A 20,986-nucleotide genomic window follows, 5' to 3' on the forward strand; every position below is an offset into this window, starting at 1 on the left:
CATGTGGTTGAAGGCCCAGGCCCATTTAGGATTTTATTTCACTTTTTTTTTTTTTTTTAAAGATTTTATTTGACACACAGTGAGAGAAGGAATACAAGCAGGGGGCAGCTGGAGAAGGAGAAGCAGGATCCCCGCAGAGCAGAGAGCCGGATGCGGGGCTCGATCCCAGGACACCTGGATCATGACCCGAGCTGAAGGCAGATGCTTAATGACTGAGCCACCCAGGCACCCCTCATTTAGGATTTTAATCTAAGACCTTGTGCCTTCCATGGGCACAGAAGGTCTAATTCCAGACAAACTCCCTCATTTCTCCCCTGTTGTCATCCCAAAGTGTCCTATAATTACACCCCACTTATGTTTCCAAGGCTCCTGGGCAGTATCTCTGAATTGAAATGAATATACAGGTATAAGAGTGACACCTAAGTAAGGAAAACACCCTATAGCATCTCATTAAAAGAAACTAATAAACATGCAGAAATCAAAGAAGCACATAATAAAACAGATAGCAAAGGCCACCAGAGCCTGAACCTCAGGAGATAGGCAAATGCAAATTAACTCTCCCACCCGGCTAAATTTTAACTGCTCTTGCTTCATAATTCTTCTGTTTATGTAATTACTCCATTCTTAGGATGTTTTGGTTAGGTAATTCAACTAAATGTTAAGGTATCAAATGAATAAATAGAACTGCAATTGACTGGGGATGATGCCAGCATTGAGTATCATTATTAAGGTTATAGGTTTTAGCAAAGATTGGACTAAATGCTGATTATACTGAAATACTTCAGTGGGTATGTTAGTACAAGGTCTTTGGAAATACTTTTTTTTTTTGATGTGGTATGCATTTCTTTGACAACTGCTAAAAATATATCCCATAGATCCTGATCTATAGAGATCTCTCAATTTTTAATTCTGTAATTTCATTTTGTATTTCCCCTTTCATTCAAGGGTTGTTTAATAAAAGGTTTTCAGATTTCATGATAGACTTTCTATTGGTTAGAAATTTCTAGTTTTGTTGCTTTGATCATAAAGTAGAAATATTACAAATGCTACTCTATGAAACTGAGTGGTGTGCTAGAGTGGACTTATACACAGTTGGCTTTCATAAGCTGGTACCTCTCTTCCCAACTTCTTGATCAGTGATATTATGTGGGTAGCTTCAAATTGACTATAGGAGGATTTACATATGTGGGTTTTAATGACATTAAATGACATTAACCCAAATGGGTTACTCCATGTGAAACACATATTACCATGGACTTAAAATTTTTCTGCTGGGTGGCACAGTCGGTTAAGCGTCCAACTCTTGGTTTTGGCTCAGGTCCTGATCTCAGGGTCGTGAGATAGAGCCCCGTGTGAGGCTCTGTGCTCAGCACAGAGTCTGCTTGGGATTCTCTCCCCCCTGCCTCTCCCACTCATGCTCATTCTCTTTCTCTCTCTCTAAAATAAATTTTTTTTTTAAAGATTTTATTTATTTGACAGAGACCCAGCGAGAGAGGGAACACAAGCAGGGGGAGTGGGAGAGGGAGAAGCAGGCTTCCCGCCGAGCAGGGAGCCCGATGCGGGGCTGGATCCCAGGACCCTGAGATCATGACCTGAGCCGAAGGCAGACGCTTAACAACTGAGCAACCCAGGCGCCCCTAAATAAATTAAATCTTAAAAAAATTCTTCCTGTGGGAGGTGGATGGGAAGGGGAAAGAGTTGATATTTTGCCACTAATTTAGTTTATGGAAAATGGCAACATAGTTATAGAATAACAATGAATTGAAGAGGTTTGATTGATTTTTGCTAGTTACAGAGGATAAGCTTCAGCTAACCAAGAGATAACTGGGAAAATTTCAGACGAAGGATTTTGCTGAAAATCCTAAAACTCAGGTGAATATTTCAGTATGTAAATGTAGGTATAATAAAAACTTGGTGGGGAGGCAGGTGGAAATCTAAAGTACAAATGTATGTTGTGACAAAGTAGATAATGCAGCTGGAAAGTGAGAGAGAAGGGAAATAGAATAAGCTTTTTGATTGTTGTATAAGCAGTAGGTGGGAGTTAAAATAGGGTAACAGGTTGGTAAACCAGATCTTCAAAGGCAAAATCCAACCAAAAAATACCAAGAAATTAGAGGCACTAATAAGTACAATGATAATCTTCAGAACAAAAATACAAACACTTCTAAATATCAAAAAATTTAAAGGGCAAAGAATACATATATTATAGAAAAGGAAACATACTTACAACAAAATACATATAAATATTTTGCCACAGATAAGACCAACATCAATCATATCAATAAATGAGAATAGGTTTATCTCATGTACTAAGAGAAAAACATTCAGTTTGGCTCATAAAATATATACCATGTATATACTGTATACAAGAGAGAGACCTGAAACCAAGTAATTTTGAAAGGCTGAAAATAAATGGGTGAACAAAGGCCTACCAGGCAAATGAAGAAATAAGGAAGTTAGTAAGCCAGACATCAGACAAAATAGAATTGAGAAAAAGGGGGTATTTTCCCCCTTTTATTGTAGGATACATGTAACATAAAATCTAAACCATTTTACAATGTACAGATCAGTGGTGTTAAGTACATGTGTTATTTTGTGTTCAGCCATTTTACCACCTTCCATCTCTAGAACTTCTTAATCTGGTAAAACTGAAACTCTGTACCCATTAAACCATAACACCCCCCCCCCCCTTTCAGCCCCTGATAACCACCATTCTACTTTGTTTCTATAAATTTGACTATTCCAGGTACCTCTTAAAAGTGGAATCATACAGTATGTCTTTTTGTGAGTGGCTTATTTAGCTGAGCACGATGTCCTCAAGGTTCATATTGTAGCATATGTCAGAATTTCCTTCCTTTTGAAGGCTGAATAAAATTTCATTTTATGTATATACCACACTTTGCATATCCATTCATCCTTTAGAAACTGGGATAATTTCCACCTTTTAGCTATTGTGAATAATGCTGCTGGGAACATGAGACATGTTGATTGTTGTAGAAGCAGTGGGTGGGAGTTAAAGAATGGTAACAAAAACTGGCAAACCAGACTGTCAAAGACAAAATCCAACCAACCAAAAACCCCCCAGAAAATTAGAGGCACTTTCTTTTTTTTTTTTAATTTTTTTATTGTTATGTTAATCCCCATACATTACATCATTAGTTTTAGATATAGTGTTCCATGATTCATTGTTTGTGCATAACACCCAGTGCTCCATGCAGAACGTGCCCTCCTCAATACCCATCACCAGGCTAACCCATCCTCCCACCCTCCTCCCCTCTAGAACCCTCAGTTTGTTTTTCAGAGTCCATCGTCTCTCATGGTTCTTCTCCCCCTCCGATTTCCCCCCCTTCATTCTTCCCCTCCTGCTACATTCTTTTTTTTTTTTCTTTCTTAACATATATTACATTATTTGTTTCAGAGGTACAGATCTAAGATTCAACAGTCTTGCACAATTCACAGCGCTTACCAGAGCACATACCCTCCCCAGTGTCCATCACCCAGTCACCCCATCCCTCCCACCCCACCCCCCACTCCAGCAACCCTCAGTTTGTTTCCTGAGATTAAGAATTCCTCATATCAGTGAGGTCGTATGATACACGTCTTTCTCTGTTTGACTTATTTCACTCAGCATAATACCCTCCAGTTCCATCCACGTCGTTGCAAATGGCAAGATTAGAGGCACTTTCTGATGGGAAAGTCACAATTCACAATGTAGATATAGCCTTATGGATATTTTTACATCAAATAACATAGGAATCATCTTTATAAAAAAATGCAAGAGATACAAGGAAACATAGAATCACAGTAATAATAGGACATATTCATACAGCACTCTTAATACAGGAAAGACAAGGTGGACAAAAAATGAGAGGAAGACCTAAACATGATCAATGGAGAAGATGTTATGAATAAATATCAAACTCTCTACCTCACAATAGAAAATACATCTTCTCAAGCTCATGTAACAGTCTCATAAGTTGTACATTGACACATACAAAGTAAGTTCACTGGTAGGATGGTAAATAACAAGCAGCTCTTTGGCCGGGGGGGAAGCCCTGATTTATAGCATTTGTTGATTTTTCTGATGTAAATCCTCCTACGGTCAATTTGAAGCTACCCATGTGATGTCACTGATCAAGAAGCTGGGAAGAGAGCTACACAATGACTTTCATAAGCCAGTACAAGTCTGCTCTAGCACACCACTCAGTTTCATGGAGTATCATTTGTAATATTTCTATCTTATGATCAAAGCAACAAAACTAGAAATTACTAACCAATAGAAAGTCTATCATGAAATCTAAAAACCTTTTATTAAACAACCCTTGAGTGAAAGGGGAAATACAAGATGAAATTACAGAACTAGAAATTAAGACAAGGAGAGGATCTCTATAGATCAGGATCTATGGGATACATTTTAAGCAGTTGTCAAAGAAATGCATGTCAAAGAAATGCATACCACCAAATATTTTTACCAGCAAAAATGTTAATATACTTACCTCAAAAAACTAAAGGGACAACCAAGTAAATAAAACATAAGGGAATCATAAGGATAAAAGCAGAAGTTAATGAGGTAAAGAATAACAAAATAGTAGACTCCAAAATCCAGTTTTTTAAAAAAATCAAAACTAGCTAATTTGATCAAGAACAAGGGGAAGAAGCATTTATGTACAAAATAAGAATTGACAAGGCACAAATAACCATTGAAACAGAAGAAATCTTAAAATCTTAATTATGAATGGACTGTAGACCTTTACATAAATATTAAAATCTAGGTGAGATGGATAATTTTTAGGAGACTAGAGATTACCAAAATTGACCCAACTGGTGTTGGAAAGTTCCATTTTCTTAGTAGAAATAGAGAAAGTTATTAAAGAACTGTCCCACAACAAAAAGACCAGGCTCAGATAGTTTCACAGTGAAATTCTATTAAATCTTCAAAGACTGAGTAGTCTTAATGCTCTATAAATTGTTCAGGACTTTGAGAATGAGGGAAAACTTCCTAACTTTTATGAAGCAAAATTGAATATTGATCCTGATAAACATGGTACAAAAAAGGAAATCAAAGACCAATATTTATGAATATTGATGCAAAAACAGTAAATATAATTCAGTACTACATTAAGAATCTGATATACTAGATCAAGTGGGATTTATTCCATGTTTGGTTAACTATTAGGAAATTCATTAATATCACACATGATATTAATAGTTCTAAAGGAAAAAAGTCCTGTAATTCTCTCCATAGATGCTCATAAAGCCATTGGTGGAATTCAATTTATGAAATGAATATTCTTTTTTTAATTTAAATTCAATTTAGTTAACATATAGTGTATTATTAGTTTCAGGGGTAGAACTTAGTGATTCATCAGTTGCATATAACACCCAGTGCTCATTCCAACAAGTACTCTCCTTAATGCCCATCACCCAATTACCCCATCCCCCCCACCTCCCCTTCAGCAACCCTGTTTGTTCCCTATAGTAAGAGTCTCTTATAGTGTGCCTTCCTCTGTTTTTATCTTCTTTTTCTTTATCTGTTTTATTTCTTAAATTTCACATATGAGTCAAGTCATATGGTATTTGTCTTTCTGACTTATTTTGCTTAGAATAATACCCTCTAGTTCCACCCATGTCATTGCAAATGGCAAGATTTCATTCTTTTTGATGGTTGAGTAGTATTCCATTGTATATATGTATATGACATCTTCTTTATCCATTCGTTGATGGACATCTAGGCTCTTTCCATAGTTTGGCTATTGTGGGCATTGCTGCTATAAACATTGGGGTGCACGTGCCCCTTCAGATCATTATTTTTGTATCCTTTGGATAAATACCTAGTAGTGCAATTGCTGGGTCATAGGGTAGTTCTATTTTTAACTTTTTGAGAAACCGCCATACTGTTTTCCAGAGTGGCTGTACCAGCTTGCATTCCCACCAACAGTGTAGAAGGGTTCCCCTTTTCATCCTCACCAACATCTGTTGTTTCCTGAGTTGTTAATTTTAGCCATTCTGACCAGTGTGAGGTGGTATCTCATTGTGGTTTTGATTTGTATTTCCCTGATGCCGAGTGATGTTGAGGATTTTTCATGTGTCTGTTAGCCATTTGTATGTCTTCTTTGGAGAAATGTCTGCTCATGTCTTCTGCCCATTTCTTGACTGGATTTTTTTTTTTTGGGGGTGGGTGTTGAGTTTGGTAAGTTCTTTATAGATTTTGGATACTAGCTCTTTGTCTGATATGTCCTTTGTGAATATCTTTTCCCATTCCATAGGTTGTCTTTTAGTTTTGTCGATTGTTTCCTTTGCTGTGCAAAAGATTTTTATCTTGATGAAGTCCCAAAAGTCCATTTTTGCTCTTGTTTCCCTTGTCTCTGGAGATGTGTCTAGCAAGAAGTTGCTGTGGCCAAGTTCAAAGAAGTTGCTGCCTGTGTTCTCCTCTAAGATTTTGATGGATTCCTGTCTCATATTTAGGTCTTTCATCCATTTGAGTCTGTTTTTGTGTATTGTGTAAGAAAATGATCCAGTTTCATTCTTCTGCATGTGGCTGTCCAATTTTCTCAACACCATTTGTTGAAGAGACTGTCTTTTTTCCATTGGGTATTCTTTCCTGCTTTGTTGAAGATTAGTTGACCATAGAGTTGAGGGTCCATTTCTGGGTTCTCTATTCTGTTCCATTAATCTCTGTGTCTGTTTTTGTGCCAGTACCATACTGTCTTGAAGATTATAGCTCTGTAATACAGCTTGAAGTCCAGAATTGTGATGCCTCCAGCTTTAGTTTTCTTTTTCAACATTACTTTGGCTATTTGGGGTCTTTTCTTGTTCCATGCAAATTTTAGAATTGTTTGTTCCAGCTCTGTGAAAAATGCTGGTGGTATTTTGATAGGAATTGCCTTGAATGTGTAGACTGCTTTGGGTAGCATAGACATTTTAACAATATTTGTTCTTCCAATCCATGAGCATGGAAAGTTGGAATGTTTTTCAATTTCTTTGTATCTTCCTCAGATTACAGATTTTTTACCTCTTTGGTTAGCTTTATTCCTAGGTATCTTATGGTTTTGGGTGCAATTGTAAATGGGATCAAATCCTTGATTTCTCTTTCTGCTGCTTCATTCATAGTGTATAGAAGTGCAACAGACTTCTGTGCATTGATTTTATATCCTGTGATTTTGCTGAATTCCTGTATCAGTTCTAGCAGTTTTTTGGTGGTCTTTCCGGTTTTAAATTTGGGTGTGATACAAATCCCTTCTTCTTTCCCCTTACACAACTGCCTGTCTAAGATAGTTTTTCTTTCCTATTTCAATTGATAGGAAATATAAATGCAGATACAGGTATAATGCTTTCGAATTTCCACCTCTCACCTCTTATTTCTGCCTTTGTCTTACTATTTCCCCAGGTAGCATATGCCCCAACTTGCAGTTTGCAGTTTATGGCAACACAGAGCAGAAAGCCAGCACCTAGCTGTTCTGTCAGCTTCCACGCTCCTATGCCTGGGAACAGTGCACCACTTAAGTGCCACCCGTTCTTGTGACCCAGGGGAGGCTCAGATCATGGTGTCACACCTGGGATTCCATCCTGCTTCACCACCTGAGCACCTTTAAGCTAGGCATGCCCCCACTGTAGCAGGCTTCTAAAAGTTCCAATTTTGCACTCTGCTGCTCTGCTTTGCCTCCTTAAGCAGGCTCCCTCCCCGCTGCCATATACTCAGCTATATCACAGGAGATTCAAGTCTTCACACCTCCTACCTTCCAAAAGGTCATCGCTTTTCTACTTGTAGACGTGGAGTATTTGTTTTCTCAGACTGCCGATTGATTTCTCAGGTGTTCAGAATGTTTTTGATAACTATCTAGTTGTATTCTAGGGATGAGACAAACTTAGGGCCTCCCTACTCCTCCGCCATCTTTACTCCTCTGAGGGGTAGTTTCTTAATATGATGAAAGATCTATTAGTTTCAAAGCCAGTATTTTACTAATGGGAAAATATAGAGGAATTTCTACTGAGATCATGATTGGGTAGCATGGATGCTAACATAGTCACTAAATCTTGACATTTTGTTTAGAGGTATTAGCCAATGTATTCGAGGAGAGAAATCAAAGTATATAAGAATGGATCAAATAGTAAAATTATCTCTATTTGCATATATCACATTTGACAAACCCAAGAAACCAAAGATACAAGTAACTCAAATGCTTCATTATCAATTGTCTGTTCTTTTTTGATGTTACCATAATACTGATAAAATATACATAAGCTGTCTAGGGAATTTTACAAATTGACACTGAAATTATTCTAGAAAAACAAATGTAGAAGGAGATCCAGGAAAACACTGAAAAAGAAATTGAGGGTGCATGAATCCCATCAGACATTAAAACTTGTTGTATAGCCTGTTATGATTAAGTACTGGAGCATATAGATCAGTGGAATAGAAAAACTCAAAAGACCAAAGTTCATATGGAAATTTGGCATATGCTAAAAGGCAAAGATGGACTTTCTAATAAAGGAAGCTTTGGACAACCTGGTGTAGCCACTTGGAAAAAGAAAAAATTAGATTCCGTATTTCATACTACACAAAATTAGTTCAACGTGCCTCAAAGATCTAAACCATTCAGTACTATAAGAAAACATGAGCAAATTCGTCTTTAATCCTACTGTAGGCAAAGCCTCCAAATCTATAGGCAGTAAAAGAAGACTGATAACTTTGACTACATAAAATATTTTTGCAGTCAATACACCAGAACTGAAAAACTAGGAGATGGTATTTGGGACATATACACAAAGGCCAACTATTCCTTACAGGTAAAGAAGAAACCTTAAACAGTGAGAAACAAAAGACCAAAAACACAGCAGAAAAGTGGGAAAGGAGACCTTATCAGATAAATCACAAATTAACATGTAAAAATGGCCCTTGAACACAGTAAAATTTTACATTCTTAAAGAAATGCAAAGTATACTAAGTGAAATAAGTCAAGCAGAGAAAGTCAATTTTCATATGGTTTCACTTATTTGTGGAACTTAAGGAATAACATGGAGGACATTAAGAGAAGGAAGGGGAAAATGAAGGGGAGGAAATCGGAGGGGGAGACGAACCATGAGAGACTATGGACTCCGAGAAACAAACTGAGGGTTTTAGAGGGGAGGGGGGGTGAGGAGGATGGGTTAGCCCGGTGATGGGTATTAAGGAGGGCACGTACTGCATGGAGCACTGGGTGTTATACGCAAACAATGAATCATGGAACAGTACATCAAAAACTAATGATGTACTGTATGGTGACTAACATAAAAAAAATGCAAAGTAATACACCCCACTGTGATGCCATTTTTCACCTATAAGATTAGTGAAAATTGGTCTTTACAACACGTTCTGTTGGTGAGGCTGTGGGGAAACCTGCCACTTGTGATGCAAACTGGTGCAGCCCTTCCTAAGTGTTACTTGGCGGTACCTCACAAAACAACATTGAGGGTTTACCCTTTGACCCAGCAATCTCACTTCTAGGGATCTACCCTGAAGAGACAGCTCCAACGGGATGAAAATACAAATGCACAAAGCTTATCGTTTGTAACTGGAAAATACTGGAAAAATAAATTCCCATCCATAGTAGGGGTGTTGCATTGACTGTGGTACCTCCATACAGGACTTCCGTATGGTATGAAAAGAATGAAGTTCTCTGTGAACTGATATTGGAGTGCTTTGCCAGGATGTATTTGTTAAGTGAAAAAAACCAAGTCCAAATAATGTCTATAATATAGTACTCTTTGTGTAAGTAAGAACGAAATGTAGGAAAAAATATATCTGCTCATTTGTGCAAAATAAATACAGGAAGTTTAAATGAGAAGCTGATGACAGGCTCAGTATAAAACTGGTATCCTGAGGGGCGCCTGGGTGGCTCAGCCGTTAAGCGTCTGCCTTCGGCTCAGGTCATGGTCTCAGGGTCCTGGGATCGAGCCCCGCATCGGGCTCCCTGCTCCGCGGGAAGCCTGCTTCTCCCTCTCCCACTCCCCCTGCTTGTGTTCCCTCTCTCGCTGTGTCTCTGTCAAATAAATAAATAAAATCTTTAAAAAAAAAAAAAAAACACAAAAAAAACTGGTATCCTGAACTCTCAGATCCCCCTCTCCATTGTATAAGTCCTTCTTCTGGAAGCAAGAACACTTAACATGACATCTATCCTCTTAACAAAGTTTTAAGTACGCCACACAGTATTTATCTATAGGTACTACGTTGTATGGATCTCAGAACTCCTTCATCTTGCACAGCTGGGACTTTAGACATATTGAACAACAACTCTACATCCCACTCCCACCCTACCCCCCAGGCCCTGGAAACCACTGTTCTAGTCTCTGCTTCAGTGAGTTTGACTATTGCTGCATCTGGCCAGGGATAGGCTTAGCTTTTAATCAGATACTAAGGTCTCAGGACTGGGGTTAGAAAAATTCATGCAACTGCATTTTGGGAGGCTAGTGTTATTTGCTACTCTGTTAAGTATTTGTTCTTCCAACTCTTACAATCAGTGCAAATGAGGAAAGAAATTGTAGATTGATGCAAAACCCTGATGATTCCAGCACCCACACTGCCCCCCACCCCCAACCTGCCCCAAACTAATGGATTATGTAGCTTGAGTTACCTGTAAACAAGGCTTCCTATCCCTTTTGGGGCCCTCACTCTTGCTGTTTCCATATTAAGCCCTGAGGAGACTTGTCCTGAGACCTATGATTACAAGTTAGCAGGTCTGATAGTTCCTTGATAGAAGTATCTTCAGTGTCCAGTGGATTATGGCCAAGGGTCTATGGGAAAGCAAATAAAGCCAGTTCCATTATTACAAGTTGGGGCATATGTTACCTGGGGAAATAGTAAGACAAAGGCAGAAATTAGAACTGAGAGGTGGAAATTCGAACACATTATACCGTATCTGTGTTTATATTTCCTTTTAATTGAAATAGGAAAGACTATTTGAGGCAGTTGTGTAAGGGGAAAGACCCAAATTTAAATCCTGATTCAAGCACTTAAACTAGTGCAATTTTTGCAAAGTACTTAGCTTCTCTCAGAGCTTTAGTTTCCTTATGTGGAAGGCTATGTCAGCCCCTTTGTTGCACTAGTGAGAACTGGGTAAATCACTGTGTGTATTTGCTGTATACTAAGTTTTTAGTGAGTGCTAGGCCATTCCCTCCAATTCTTATCTCATAGTTTTACATCTTTACATTGATTTCTGTGTTAAATTTTTTTCTAAGTTCCCATTCACCTTCTAAGCTGTTTAATTGCTGGAATTCTCCATGATTGACTATGTCTTTCTTGCTTTCTTTGCCTGCTATAGAAGTTTTCTCTCTATCCATGATTTTAATTATGATTTTCTTTCTCCAAGAGGTAATATCAGTATAAGAACTGTTTATATTAATGCCAGAGAACATTGTGAAACTGCATTGATTTTCAACATATGGATGATTGAATCTCACTGTTGTAGGCTTCCTATGTATAAGGTATTATGTCCTGAGACTAAAAATTATGAATGAAATCTAGACGTTTGAAGGAATCTGGTTGTCAATAAAAAATAAAAACAGAATAATAAATATATAACCTATAAGTAATTTTATTATAAAATTTAAATGCTTTTAAGATAAAAAAAATTTAAATAATGAAAATAGAATGATACAGGTAAAACAGAGATGCATAGAGCATGTTATGTGACATTAGAAGGAGTCATTACTTATGGACAGGGAAATCTTTGTAAAAAAAGATGCATTTACTCTGGATCTTGAAGGAGGAGAATTTCAAGAAGAAAATCATGTGCAAAATTGGTTATTTAGTGATCTAGCTTAATTTTAACCAAAGCAGGTAAAAGGGGTAGACCAGCAATCTAAAGGGAACAAAACAAACCAGCTTATGTTCCCCATGTTTCTCTCTTTTAGGTGGAAAATTTTTGTAGGGCAAAGAGTTGTGAGAAAAGGCATTCTTTTCTCCATTTCAGTTACTCAATTTAATTAAGAAATTACCTCTTATTGAGACTAGCCAAGGAGTTGGTTTAATGGAAACCACTCAGAGGTTAAGGGTGAATAATAATTATGATCGTCTCTCATCTTGTGACGTGGAAACAGCGGAGCCTTGAAGCCTAGCTGCAGACAGGAGACAGATGCCTAGAACCTTGACTTTGGAGACCTTGTTAGAGGGAGACACAAGTCTAGGTTGTACTATGTTTTGTTTGGAATTTGTAAAATGATTGCCTATTGAGCAGTAGTCAGAATTGATTTGAGTAAGAATACTTCATCTGTAATTTATTGATTTGTATGGTGCTTTGAACAAAATAGTAATGCAAGTTGTATTTGTGAAGGGCAAGATCTCTAGATTCAGGAAATCTGCACTCACAGCTGTGTGACTGGGGATCTCGATTTGTGAATAAAATGAAAGAATGTTAATTCTCACTAGAGTTGAGGAGATCAAAGGTTCAAGTACAGATGAACCCAGTTTAAAACTGTTAAGCGTTTCCATTTATGTCAGTTATTCAAGGGCATAACATTAAACCACCCAACAAATTAGCAAACACATGGTATAGTGTCACAAGAAAGCAAGGATTGTTCTCATTCTGTGGAGAAAGCTAGGAGGTCATTACTGAGTTCATAACTTAGGTGGTTTAGATAATAGTTTATAAATGATGACTCTATTTCCTCCAAAACAGTGTTTTTCAAACTATATTTCAGCTCCTTATTGGGAATGTGCAATCAATTTAGAGTTGTCACCAAGATTTTTTTTTCCTAAATGAAACAGAAAAAGTAGAATAGACTAGAATACAATAGAAAAATACATAGCTGTAGCTCATGTAGTGAGGAAACAAACTTTTAAAAAAAATTTGAGAGAGCATGAGCAGGGGGAGGGGCAGAGAGAGAGGGAAGAGCAGACTCCCCACTGAGCAGGGACCCAGATGAAGACATGGGGCTCGATCCCGGGACCTTGGGATCACGACCCAAGCCGAAGGCAGACCCTCAACTGACTGAGCCACCCAGGCACCCGGAAACAAACTTAACGTTAAGTTTACTGTCCTTTGTCTGTATACACATGTGTGCGCACACACATATACTTTAACAAGTACTAGCTAGAAATATCAAATGTATTTCTTCAGGTGGCTTGCAGTCAGTATTTGAAAAACTTTGCTCTAGAGAATTGTTACTGATGAATTACACTCTCAAATCTTTCCTCTTATAAGCCTTACGTTCTATGTTCTTATCTGCCTACTAGACATTTTCTCTGGGTTGTTTAGCTTTTATCTTAAATTGATATTCCTAAAACTGAACTCTCTGTACCTCAAACTATTTTATTCTAAATTTATATTTCTATTTACTTTCTATAGTCCTAGTTACTCTTGGTCAAGCCCTTAGTAATTTTCAACTCTTGCCTCTCTTCATCTTTAATCAGTGAGGAGGTATAGAGGGTGTGGAACTAACATTAATTAGGTACCTGATATTTATTAGGCAACTTGCCAAATATTTTATATATTTTGCTTTATGTAATTCTCAAAATACCCTTATATTCAAATGAAGCTCAAAGAGGTTGAGTAACCAGCTCAAGGTCACATGGATTATTTATGTAGAGCAGCTCTTTTAGCTTTGTCAGCTTAGGTCTCTGACTCCAAATCCAAATGCCTTGTTATGTCCTGCCACCTTCCCAAATGCAGTCTTTAAAATTGTTTCCACAGGAGGTCAGAAGTGATGTTAGAGCAGTAACAGTACAGAATAATAATCACTACATGATCTTCAATTGCTATCAGGGCCCATATTGCTGGGAAGGACTCTAGAGCTCTAAACTGTTATTTTACAGAAGACATAATTAAGACACAGAAATGTTAAGTGACTTGACTGAAGCCATAGGCTAATTTGTGGCAGATCCTTGGCCAGAATTCAGGTCTTGATTTTATAACAATATTCTTTTTTATCTCTTACTAGCCTCAGGAGCAAGAACAAAGGGTGAAAAGGCAAAAACAGAATCTATATGGCAAAGAGTTCTTGAACACCCCAAGGTATCAGAGTCTTTAGATGAAATTGACTTATCAAATCCTTAGGATCAGAAATCTTTTGAGATTTTCTTCTGAATCACTAGGGGTCAATATACTTTTAAAAGCCCTTTAATAGCCAATGCTTTGTGTGTGGTTTGAATGGAAGTCTTTCAAAGGAGGAGAATAAAGTTGTTATGAGAGAGGCAGAAATTTTATCACTGGGTCTCCTGGTGAGTTAATGATTTCAAGTATAAGAGAAACAGATTCAGTGAGGCTTGTTTTTGTCTTCCTGTCAGGGCTTTGGCTGACCAAGCTAGGGTGGGGTTTAAGAGAGTCAAGCTCAAGATTGTAGAAACAGCAAGTTGGTTTTATATGCCTGCTCTTCATCCATTTTTGTCTCCCGATAAACTCAGTTATCCCAACATTGATCCCCTGACTCACTCATTTATCTCAGCTTTGGGTAGATCCGTTATGGTCTTTATTATGTTTTTAGTTTGGCCCAGTTCAAGATAAGGTTTCCTTCACTTCCATTTTTCTTTTCCCATTCCCAATAAAACCATGTTTACATTCCTAGAAATGTGCTTTTTGTTTGTTCTTCATTGAGCATTAGATTTTTATTTCAGATTTCTGGCAGTTTGGCAGGTAATGGCAAGGATGGTACAGTGGTTTAACAGTGTCTAAAGATTTTATGTATTTATTTTAGAGAGAGAGTGGGTGCATACGCCCAAGTGCAGAGGGAGAGAGGATCTCAAGCAGACTCCCTGCTGAGCATGGAGCCCCACATGTGGCTTGATCTCAGGACCCTGAGATCATGACCTGAACCGAAATCAAGAGTCACATGCTCAACCGATTGAGCCACCTAGTGCCCTTAAACAATGTCTTTAATATTGGGCTTCTATTCTTCTTGAAATAGAAGTGTATCAAAAGTAGAATCTTTATTTGAACACATTGTTTTTATGATAGAAATGACTTAGAAATGCAAAAGGATTTTGGATTATTGATGGATTTGCCTGAGTTTTCAGATTAAAGACATACACTGTAAAAAGGTAGAAGTATAGTTTGTGGTTTAAAATCATTGATCGTTCCAGAAAAATAGACCTCTAGATATGTAAGACCATGAATAATTTTATCGGGTAAGAGGTCCCATTAATATTCTGAATCAGTATTTGTTTTTATTTAGAAGGAAAACAACATTCCAAAATAAACGGGGAAATGAAATTCTGCTCTATATTATGTATGTCAGGGTTTTTCTTACCTTTGTGCTTTATACTTGGCACCAATCCCTTCTCCCTTCCATCTGCAATTCCCACTTAACCGGCTCCTCTTTAAATCCTACCTGGTTAAACAATGTTAAGTTACCAGAGAGTCCTTGTCAAATCCTGAGGACCAGAAGTTCTAGGAGATGTTCTTCTGGATCATTCTGAATTAACATACCTCTAAAAGCCCATCTTTATTGATCAAATGCTATGTGAACTTACTTGAATTTAATTCCATCCAGAAAAGAGAATAGTTAAGATTCCCAGCTGCACCATGAAAATTCTGCACTATGCCACACATATAGCCCAGCATTCTCAGAACTCCTAAACTTAAGTCTGCGCAGCTTAGTATTTAATTTTTCTCTAATTGTTTTGAAGTTATTTCTTATATCCACATTTAGGCAAAAATCTATATATACTTAAGTGTTCATGTAAGTCACTGCTGGGCACTGGGGGAGGATTTTTTTTTTTAATGGAGAAATCATTACTGATCTGAAATCATTGACTCATCCATTCACCAGACAATCACTTAGCATTTTCTGTGGGATAGGCTCTGTGTTAGGTACTGGGGATATTAAGTTAATCAAGGTCACTTGGCTGTAATCAACAGGAAACTTGACCAACAGGTGCTTAAACCAGGGTCGGTTAACTTTTTCTATAAAGGGTCAGTTAGTAAATATTTAAGGCTTTTCCATATGGTCTTTATTGCAACTACTCAGCCATTGTAAGAGCAGCCCGAGACAATGTGTAAGTGAAGTGGCATGACTGTATTCCAATAAACCTTTATTTACAAAAAACAAGACATGGGCCCCATTTGGCCCAAGGCCATAGTTTGCTTGTTTAAACAAATGGGACTTTATTATTCTTATGGGATACCCCCAGATAGCAATTATTGTATTAGAGGCTCAATTCAGGTTAGCTACACTGTCCCTGAAATTTTTTGGCTTTTTCCCTATGGTTGCAAGATGATTGCTCTTCTCCAGCTATTAGGAGGACACTTCAGGCAGAAATTTTTTAACAGGGAAAGGAAAAGGGCTAGGTCACTAAAGAATATTAATAGAAGTCCTCATGGCAGACTTGCATGTCTCATGGGCCATAACTCCTGGATAAAAGGAAAGCTAGCAACACAAGCATTAAACTTTCCAGTCTGTATTGGGAGATGTGGCAAAGGAGAAGATTTTGCAGATGGCTTTGGGGGAAGCTAGCATCTACCACGAATACGGTGGACAGGATAATTCCTGTCCTTAAGGAGCTAATAATTTGCTAGGGAAGATGAACAATAAACAGGTAATTCTACAGATACGTACAATGAGAAGGGTCGGTATAGATTCTTATAGGAGCAGACAGAAAGGGCATAGCATAGCCGTGTGTGGGGATTAGGTTTTGGGGGATGTCAGGGAAGCCACGTCTAATTTAAGTTATCAAGGAGAGAAATGGCATATAGATAAAAGTACTAAATGCCATAATTGTGAAAATGAGCTTATAAACATTTAGAGGGAAAAGAGATAAGGTGGAATCTCCTGGATAATATCATTTTACTTGAATATTGCTCAGACTATCAATGGGGTGAAGATTGATATAGTTAGAATGTTTTTGGGTGGTGGAGTGGAGTGAGCTGAGGTATGGAAAGAGAAAGGGAAATGGGGTAGACAGATAGGCCCAGTTCCTTCTGGTACACCAAGGGTCAGTCCTGCATTTGGACGGCATGGCCAATAATTGCTAAGGGAGGAGGAGCAGTGCACAGCTATTACTGGACATGTCATTCCAACCAACCGTAGCCAAGTTGGTGCATATTTGAGACACTGAGGTCAGTAAAGTCAGAGAGTACATTACACTAGTGTGGAAGGCAGAAGTCCAAGCAAGTTTAAAGCTAAGTTACGGTGCTACCGATTACAGGAAGGGATAAGGGCATATTTTAAGCTCCTCTAGTCCAGGGCCCAGGACTGGCTGATGAACCATGTTAAAACTGATACTTTAGTCTGTGGGCTTCTCCCCAATGCATTAAATCAAATATTTATCTTTTATAACAGAAGACTTAAAGGATGTTAGGGAAATGCTAAAAAAAAAAAAGCAAAAAATAAAAACTAGTGATTTGTAGACATACAAGACTACTGTCCTTTTTACACAATCCTATGCTGGTTTTGTCCATAATTTTTTATATAACAGCATTTTCCTTGATATTTGAAACTCTTTATAAACATAATTTTTAATGATCTACTATTCCATTTCTTAGATGTACCATAACTACTTCCCTAATACTGAATATTCAGTTTTTGTGTTTTTACTGATTGACATATATAATTCTTCAATAAATGTCTTATACTGTACATTTTTATTAATGTTTCTGTGGCAGTTTACAAACATGGCCCTTATATTCTTTGATAATTCTCCTGTCTAGAGGTAGGTTCTAGGTCCCTCCCTTTAAATCTTGGATGGAAGGGACCTAGGCCAGTTTTAGGGTGTAAGCCTTAAGAAACCAGCTCCACTTCCTGTCTCTTGGGACTCTTACTCTTGGCCCCCAGACTCTATGCTGTGAGGATGCCCCAGCAGCCTGTGGAGTGGTCCATACGCAGAAGCCCACATTGGTGTTGGGAGGAATTGAGGACCTCAGAACTCAGCCCATCCCAGCTCCCAGCTGGCCCCAGCTTACCAGCCTTGGAAGTAGCTCTTCCTGCCCCAGCTGCCCCAGCTTATGCTGCACGAAGCAGAGATGAGCCTTGCCTGCAGAATCACACATTTGTGAGCTAAATATGGGTTGCTTTTGCTGTTTTTTTTTTTTTAAGACCTTTATTAACGGGTGCTTGCCGTTTGTTGATTTTTTTGAAAAAATCAAGTTGTAAACTTTTTATTACAAATTAAAAATGAGGTTCTTAAAAATCTCAACTTGACCAGACATGAAACAATTTAAAAACCTTTAAAGGTGTATTGAGAAAAACCAGTTTTTTTTTTTTAAAACACGTTTGTCATTACCAAAAAGAGAGGTCTTTAGGTAGAAATAATAAAAACCCCATGCTGCATAGATAATGCAGATAGTTCTATTTATCTGGTCAATGGGCAAAAAGCAAGCACTTAAGGTCTTCAGCTCCAATCTTTTGTTCATTTCTTATTGCTGGAATTTCATCTTCATTTCTTCGTGTTGGATGAATAAACCGGATGATGGTAGAGATGGTAAGCCGGCATTTACTCAGCCCTGCCCTGCTCAGCCTCGGGAGCGGACGAATTCTCAGCTGGTGGATCGGCTGCTTTTGTCTCTTTGCCATCTTGTGGTTTAGGGTTTTCAGGGCGTCTGTGTCGGTAGTTGAAGTCGCAGGGGTACCGACGTTGAGGTGGCTGCTGACCTTGCGTCTCATCTCCTTGATTTTCCTTATCTTCCTCATTGCCATCCTCTCTAGGCTGTCTTTGGCGAGGAGGACCCCTGCGGAATCGTGGTCTATAACCCCAGTACATATTCTCTCTCACTGGTCTAGCTTGTTCTCCTGCACCCGGTTGTCAGCACCCTCCATCACTTCTCCCTGCACAGGAGGGTTGGAATGCTGTGGTCGCCGCCCACAGGGTCTCCTCCAGGTAGTAAGGTGGGAAGCGTCTCCTGCGGGAGGGCCGGCGCTGCTGGGCCTGGCCTTCGGGAGCACTTTCCGATCCCTCGTTCTTTTCCCCACTCTCACTATTCTGGTCATTCTGCTGGGAATTGCGTGGAGGACCCCTGCGACGTGGATAGCGTCTATACTGGTTACGGCCTGCTGCATGTTTTCTGCCTTGCACAGGAACTCCACCCGGGCCTGGCACATCTGCTGCCTCCGCATTCTCCTTCAGCCACATCAAACTCCACCGTGTCTCCATCTCCTGCACTGCGAAGGTACTTCCTGGGCCTATTCTTTATGGCGGGCTGGTGTACAAATACATCTTCCTTGGTGTCATTCCTGTTGATGAAACCAGATCCGTTTCTTACATTGAACCATTTTACTGTTCCTAAAACCTTCGTTGCGATGAGCTTCTTGTCCCCGCCGGCAGGCGCCGCCGATGTGAGGCCGCCCGGGCCGCCGCTCGCTGCGCCGCTGCCCGTGGTGCCGGGCTTGGTGTCCGCAGCACTGAAGGCCCGGCGGCGGGCGGCTGCTGGGTCTCGGCCTCGCTGCTCATGGTTGCGGTGATTCACGGTGCCTGGGGCCGGCGGCGGCAGCTGCGGCTCCTCCCGGGGTGTGATGGTAGCTAGGCCGGCGGCGGCGGTGGGGCTGCTCAGGGCTCTCTGGGGTCCGCTCCAGGTTGCTGTTGTTTTAAGCAGTTAAGTTTTTTTTTTTTTTTATTTAGTGTTTTATTTTTTATTTTTTATTTTTTTTAAATTTTTTTATTGTTATGTTAATCCCCATACATTACATCATTAGTTTTAGATGTAGTGTTCCATGATTCATTGTTTGTGCATAACACCCAGTGCTCCATGCAGAACGTGCCCTCCTCAATACCCATCACCAGGCTAACCCATCCTCCCACCCCCCTCCCCTCTAGAACCCTCAGTTTGTTTTTCAGAGTCCATCGTCTCTCATGGTTCTTCTCCCCCTCCGATTTCCCCCCCTTCATTCTTCCCCTCCTGCTACATTCTTCTTCTTCTTTTTTTCTTTCTTAACATATATTGCATTATTTGTTTCAGAGGTACAGATCTGAGATTCAACAGTCTTGCACAATTCACAGCGCTTACCAGAGCACATACCCTCCCCAGTGTCCATCACCCAGTCACCCCATCCCTCCCACCCCACCCCCCACTCCAGCAACCCTCAGTTTGTTTCCTGAGATTAAGAATTCCTCATATCAGTGAGGTCATATGATACATGTCTTTCTCTGATTGACTTATTTCTAAGCAGTTAAGTTTTGAAAGATTTATTACACAGCAATAAATAACCAGAACACTTTCTATTTGTCTTCTTAGACTAGATTCTTAAGAAAGACTATAAGCATATACGTATTTTAAAAGCTGTTGATCCATATTGCCTTGCAGACCTCAAGAAGGGCTATATCAATATCCACCCCCATCATTAGTGTATGAGCGTGTCTGTTTCGCTGTGCACTTGCCAGCATTGAATGTATCAAAAATCACTTCTAATTTTTGAATGTTAACTTGTTTACTTAATATATTTCTAATAGCTATTTTATGTGAACTATTTTTCTTCTTGATTTGTAGAAATCTTTTAGGGTAGTGTTCTTTTTATCTCTTCCTAGCCTCAGGAACTAGAACAAAGGGTGAAAAGACAAAAAACAGGTTCTGTACAGCAGATCTTTCTGTACACAAAAAAAATCATTTTGGTTAGTCCTTTAATAAAAGGATACTGCCCTTTTATATTTGTGGCACATTTCCCCAGCTTATTTGCTTTTAAAACTTTTATCCTTTTAATTTTGTTCATAATTTTTATGTAAATGAACTTGTCATCCAGTCTATTGTTACTTCTCTCCATGAAAGAATAAGCAGAGAAGATTAATCCTTACAGAATGGCCAGAAATAATACCTGAGGATCCTGTAGAGACAAACAGATCAGAAAACAAAGCAATCTGTAGATATCACATGTGTGGGGCAGCCAGCGGTAAGCTGCTTTCCAGAAGCACGTGCTTTTGACTGTGACTGTATCACCAGGGAAGGGCTAGTTCCCTTGGGGATTATCAACAAATAAAATTCTGCAGAAAACCCAGAAGAAAAAACATTTCCCAAGTCTATGGATTGCCTATACCTATTAACAGATGATCACGTCTATAATCTCTCTCTATGAACAGGCTAGCTCTATGAAG

General features: G+C 39.0%; 1 pseudogene; it reads right to left on the bottom strand.

The window, feature by feature from the left end:
• Positions 1–18,271: 18,271 nt before the first annotated feature.
• On the bottom strand, positions 18,272–19,354 carry LOC116636458 (annotated as a pseudogene).
• Positions 19,355–20,986: the final 1,632 nt, after the last annotated feature.

Source organism: Phoca vitulina, unplaced genomic scaffold (genome assembly GCF_004348235.1).
Source record: "Phoca vitulina isolate PV1807 unplaced genomic scaffold, GSC_HSeal_1.0 scaffold12, whole genome shotgun sequence".
In the NCBI taxonomy this organism is placed as follows: domain Eukaryota; kingdom Metazoa; phylum Chordata; class Mammalia; order Carnivora; family Phocidae; genus Phoca; species Phoca vitulina.